The sequence below is a fragment of the Corylus avellana genome, chromosome ca8 (assembly GCF_901000735.1).
Source record: "Corylus avellana chromosome ca8, CavTom2PMs-1.0".
In the NCBI taxonomy this organism is placed as follows: Eukaryota; Viridiplantae; Streptophyta; class Magnoliopsida; order Fagales; family Betulaceae; genus Corylus; species Corylus avellana.
This window is the reverse complement of record NC_081548.1, coordinates 21,724,915-21,731,144: the sequence shown is the minus strand read 5'-3', so window position 1 is coordinate 21,731,144 and position 6,230 is coordinate 21,724,915. Positions and strand designations below refer to the sequence as shown.

The window sequence follows — 6,230 nt, the reverse complement described above, 5'->3', positions numbered from 1 at the left end:
CACTTTTAAAGCAAAAATTAAAAATTAAAAAGATTAAAAAAAATCGTTTTTAAATTTTAATTAAGGCTTCTAGTCGGGCAGAGTTTTCTTTCAAATTGGATTTGAAAAACTTCCTTCAACCCAATATTTAAAAATGACATGTGTCTATTTTTTTAATAACATGTGAGATGCACATAAATTTTTAATATTATTTATTCAAACTTTGTTCTTACTATTAAAAAACATGTGTATCTCACATGTTCAAATGACATTGTGTCTTGGAGGAAGTTTCTCCAACCCAATTTAAAAGAAAACTATGTCCCTTCTAGTCGACGTAGGGAGCAATGAAATAAACGAAAGAAACGAGTTAAATTAATTCCGGTTGCATAAAGTAAAAGGCGGTTCAAAAGAAATAATTATATTCCCGTTTTTTAGCGTTAGCTTTTTTCTTTTTTTCTCTTGGTTGGAATGATTCGTTGGTTGGGGGGAGGGGGTTTGTTTGAAATAATGAGAGAATTGGAAGCATTGCTTGATTAGGAGGACACGGTCAAAGGGGTTGCCCAATTCAAAATTTTCCTCTTTCTTTCTGCTTATATTCAACTTCTCCATCATTCTTACTCACTTCAAATTTCAACTTTTAACAAAGAATATTCTTTCCCAAACAAAAATAGAGAATGTGTAATACCTTTTACCTCTTGGGTAATAATGTAAACAGTGAAGTTGAAATCCGTTTGAAAATGCTTTTTAATTTTTGATGTTTTAATTATTTGAAAAAATGAAAAGGGAAGCAGCCGCCTCTAGTGGAGGGGCGGCTGCTGCAGCCAACCTCATACCCAATAGTTACTCTCTTAATTGGGGTAGTCGCATAAACTCACTTTTTTATTGGGGCAGGCGAGCCACCCCTTTTATTCGTTTGTAAATCTAATTTTTTTTAATAAAATAAAATTTTAAATGACATTGCAAAATTGATTTCGAGGCATTAATCCCATTAGTACCGCGTAAGTATATTTAAATTACATAAGTATATTTAAGTACATTTAAATTATTTGAAGAGATAGTTTAATCGGCTGTGACTATGCTTAATGAAGCGGATGTCACTAGTTCAAATCTCTCTCTTTCTTTTGTAGAGACATGTATATAATATATATATATATATATATTCTCTTAAAGTTTTGACAGTGAAAATGAATATACATGTATGAAAGTCAATAACCTACCGATATTATAAAAATATCCTGAGTGAATAAAAAGATATTTTTCATGAACAGGATGGGAATAAGGGTAGGTATTAACTATTAAGGAAATACAAATTCCAACTAATCCTCCCACGTGGTAATTTGATCAGTCGGTTTTATCGGTAGCGTGAATAACGCTACTAATAGTACATAATCTTGAATCATGTAATTAAGAATACACTTTTTGCTTTAAAGGACAGAAAAAACACACACACAAGACTTTTCTTCTATCTGGTGGTGGGGTTAACAAGCCGTTGATTATTCATTTATTCTTTTAATAAGATTTGATTTATTGACATTTGTAACGTTAGCATGCAGGTAAAATAATGATGAGATACAAATATAATTTTTAATATTATTTTAATGCATATATACTAAATTTAATAGTTGATTAAGGGTCTGTTTGGGATTGCGTTTAACATTCAAAAAGTTCGTTTGAAGAAAAAATGAGTGTGTGGTAAAAAAATTAAAAGCGCTTTTAATGATCCAAAAAGCCTAAAAATAGCAAAAAAAAAAAAAAAAAAAACACTTTTGGCAGACTTAAAAATGAATTTTTTTTACTTAAAAGCTTTATTTTTCAAACGTAATCTCAAACAGGCTCTTAGAGTCTATTTGAGATTGCATTTGAGAAATAGAGCTTTTAAGTCAAAAAGAGCTTTTGGACAAAAGCTTCATTTTTAAGCTTTTGTCATTTTTTTTTTTTTGTGGCAATTTTTAGGTTTTTTGTACATTTAAAAGCGCTTTTAATTTTTGTATTAAAGAAGTACTATTTTTTTGTAAACAGACTTTTTGAGTGTTAAAAGTATTTTTAGGCTCTTAAAGCGCAATCTCAAACAGACCCTAATACTAGCCATATAAATAGGTTTGCATAGCAAAATAAAAGTGTGGCTTCTAGTATAACATTACTCGTTTTATATATATATTTTGTAGCGTATATGCATGCTTGTTATATACAAATACTTGCCATGATACCGTCTTTTTCGGTCATTAGGTTGTAATTTTATTTATTTATTTATTTATTTTTGGGTCCATCATTGGATAATAATAATATAGTACAAATTGCTGTTTTTAATCACAGAAATTGTAGCTCCACCAAATAATGTGAAGTATTAAATAACCATAAAGAAAACGAGTTCTATCATAGTGCAAATTTAATTGTGAACTTCAGCCTAACCAGCAAATGATTGGCTAACAACTATACGGTGTAGTGTATAATGAGGGTCTTTTTGTCCCTCTAATTTTAATATGTGCATTTTGAAAATGTGATTTTTAAAAACATAGTTGAGCGTTTGACAAAATTGCAATTTAACAATTTATTTTTTACAATTTGGTTTAAAATCACATTATTTATCTATAAAATCGCTATGTCAAACGCACCCTAAGTGAAAAATAGGGTTTTAAATAAAATTGTAGACAATGAAATGCGTTTTTAAAAGCACACAGTTTTAAAGGCCGAATCACAATTTGACCAAACGCTTAACTGCATTCTTAAAAAAAATATGTTTTTATTAATTGCATTTTGATTTTTTTGTTTTTGTTTTTAAATCACGCACTTTGAAACCGCTAAACCAAACACATTCAAGTTTAAAAAAGGCTATTTTTTAAAAAGAAAAATTAAATGAAAAAGCCAAGACAATATATATATAGAGAGAGTTGGTTTGTACCAACTCATAAACAAGTGAATACTAGGCTTACTTTACTTCCCATCCACTTGGGAGGATACAAGGATATAAATAATGAAAGAACAAAAGAGCCATACTTAATTATAAAATCAAGTAGTGGACACTTAGACCAGACCAAGGAGGTTGGCCTTTTCTATTTAAAATTTCTGTCTCCATGGTTACCTTTGCTGCAGTGATGAGCATGTGTGGAACAGTGGAAGCTCAGTTTTGGACGGCGAACTTTTGTTCTTTCTAGACAACATAATTTATAAACCTCGAAACTAATATCTACCCATCTATAATTATAGTATGTCTTGATGGAGACAAAGGAATAAATACATAAGTTTTCATCAAAATCCATGAAATCTTTGAATAATATGTTCACCCATAAAACTAGCTGTGGATATCGTCGGCAGCTTCCAACCAACCCCCTCCCCTCCATAAAAAAGCCCCTAGCTTAAAAATTCAAAACTTTGAAGTTTTATTCAAAAAGAGAGAAAATGATAGATTGAGAGAAATGAATAAAAATCTTTCAGGGCAAGCTACAAGGCTTTTTCCAAATTTGGGGAAGGACTATAGCTCAATGTTAGTTTAGATTGAGAATAGATAAGCCAATGCGTACAAGTTTTTTATCCAAATTTTAAATAAAAATGGAGACTAAGAAAGCCAATGCCAGTGACGGACTCCTACAAAACAAAGGAAAAATTACCCGAGTGATGTATTCCTGAGAAGGAGTGATGTATTCCTGAGAAGGGATTAATAAGAAACTATGATACTTAAGTCAGTAAGTTGTCTTAGAGAATACTGAAATAGAATAGAATAAGAGAAAAAACGTGTGTACCTGACTTTGGAGACAATGATAACTTTTATGGGAGATGCTCATTGTCCAATATAATAACGTTGATATCAGTAAGATGTGATTTTTCTTGTAGAGTATGATGTTCCTTATAGGTCGATTAATAACCACTTGGGGAGTGATGAGGGTGTATAGTTTCCATATGGAGAAGATTTTAAGAACTAGGTGATTAAGCTTTATTGTGAAGGCGATTGTGAAATATGTTACTAATTGTCCCAATTCCCATGATCGGCTTATTTTGCTGATGAGTGTTGATTGTTGAGAATGTAGTATTTACTTGTAATTGGGTTTGTATCTGGCCTTTAATATTGAGGGATCTGGAGTTTTGGCAATGCCAGGCCATAGCATAGCATATGCTTTTGTCTCCCAAGCTTGTGGTTTGGTATATGTCGAATCATTGTTCCTAGTTGGGTCGTGTAAGAGGCAAGGTTTTTGTTTAAGTGTGCGGATTGAGGGTGTGTCTTTGGAATCGCAATTTGGAGTTTGAGTTTGTTGGTTAGTTTAAATATAGGTAGATCAATTTAGAGATTAGCACATAAAATACTATCAATTAATTGATGTAGAAAAAATTATATGCACAAAGGAGAAGAGAAAACAATTGCTTATTAAAGCTGAATGAGTGCAATTGTCCCAAAAGATGTATCTAGTATTGGAGATTGTTTGAGGTCTTGAGTGCTTTCAGAGAGTATCGATCAAGGTCTTTGAGATCCCGTTGGTGGTGTGACCGAGTGAGGTGCAATGTTGAGAGGATACCGAGTGAGATATTGGGTGTCTTGAGAGCGTATCAATCAAAGTCTTTGAGGTCATGTTGATGACGTCACCAAGCAAAGTTTTGGCGGTATCAATCAAGGACGTCTTTGAGGTCCCGTTAGTGACGTGACTAAACAAGATGCCTTATCAAGAGAGTATTGAGTAAGATTTTGGGTACCTTAAAAATATATCTATCAAAGTTATTAAGGCCTTGTTGGTAGCATGACCGATCGAAGGTACTGAGCGAAGTCTTGAATGCTTTGAGAGCATATTGATGTTGGTGGTGTTATTGAGCTAGGTGCCCTATCATGGGGTCATGTCAAAATTAAACTAGTTGAAAGTCCCTGTTTTCTCCATGTGCAAGATCATCCCAAATTATAGTAAAATGAACAAAGATGGCAAAGTAGAATTAACAAATATGTATACCGGGCGACACACAACAACCATAGGAGCTTTCCTTGCTGGTAATTTGGAATGGTTGGGATGAGTCACATGCTGGGTCGGGGATTTTTTGATATCCGGGAATATTATGACTTACGTGGCAACAAATCCAGATGCTGCCTCTCATCAAATAATTAGAAAAAACATAAAAAAAAAATAAAACTACTCGATCTCCACCTCCACCTAATTTGATTAAAGTATATTTGTTATATGCTGCAATAGCTGCATGTTGCGTCTATGTTCATGAGTTTAAAAAGGTTAGGTGGGGAATCCCTCGGCAGCCTTGTAATTTTTTTATCTCTGGAAGGTGGAACTACTCGATAAACTGTGTATTTGATGGTAAAACTCCGGAGTGTTACCAAAAGCGCTCTCGTAGCTCAGTTGGTTAGAGCACCCGTTTAGTAAGCGGGAGGTCTTGAGTTCGACTCTCAACGAGAGCAAGGCTAAATATTTTTTGGCAATCTTCCTAAAAGACTGTACCGTTCTAGGTTGGAAGATGAGTTACAGAAGCAATCTGAACGTCATGTCGTTTGCGATGCCATCTTGGTTAAACCCCAGCAAAACCCAAAATTAAAAATAAGGGTTTATATAAATTTCCAGCCCTCTCTTTTCTCGAAGCTTACAAAACCCTCCATTTCTTTCGTCTCCGCAAAGCTCTTGGTCTCTCTCTGCAAATATGGCGTCCAAAGGACCTGCACTCTTCTCCGAAATTGGCAAGAAAGCCAAAGGTTAATCTCTCTCGCTCTCTCTCGCAGTTATGGCTTTTTTTTTTTTTTTGCAATTGATGTCGTTTACGAGTCTGATATCTGCTTCGATTTGCAGACTTGCTCAACAAGGACTATAGTTGCGACCAGAAGTTCACCATCACCACTGAATCTGACACGGGAGTGGTACGGTCAATTCCTCCTCTGTTCCTTTCATTTGCTATTTTAAAATCTTTCAATGTGTTTATTACTATTGTTCTTGATCGCTGTCAATTTTTTTGTTTGATTTTAGCTCGATTACATTTTTTTTTATCACTTGAGTGCTTCTCAATATGGAAAAACTTTTCCAGATAAAAATATTAATTTTGATATTTCTCCGTATTGTCGTTACAGTATTTGTTCAATATTGTTCTGCTTGATCTATCAATTGTGTGTCTCTCGGATTTGTTTCTTTGTTTAAGGTTATGATTGTTTGGTTCATACAACAGCCCTGGATTTATGTTAAGTAATAAAAAAAATTGTTTTTTCAATTCGAATGGTTCAAAGGGTCAAAGAAAAAAAGAAAAAGAAGAATGAGAGAAAAGTGAACTTGGAAATGAATATA

General features: G+C 33.4%; 1 non-coding gene across 1 annotated transcript; it reads left to right on the top strand.

Moving 5' to 3' along the window:
* Positions 1-5,288: 5,288 nt before the first annotated feature.
* TRNAT-AGU (transfer RNA threonine (anticodon AGU)) lies at positions 5,289-5,362 on the top strand. The gene has a single exon. It is a non-coding gene; the product is annotated as a tRNA-Thr (tRNA).
* The last annotated feature ends 868 nt before the right edge of the window (positions 5,363-6,230 follow it).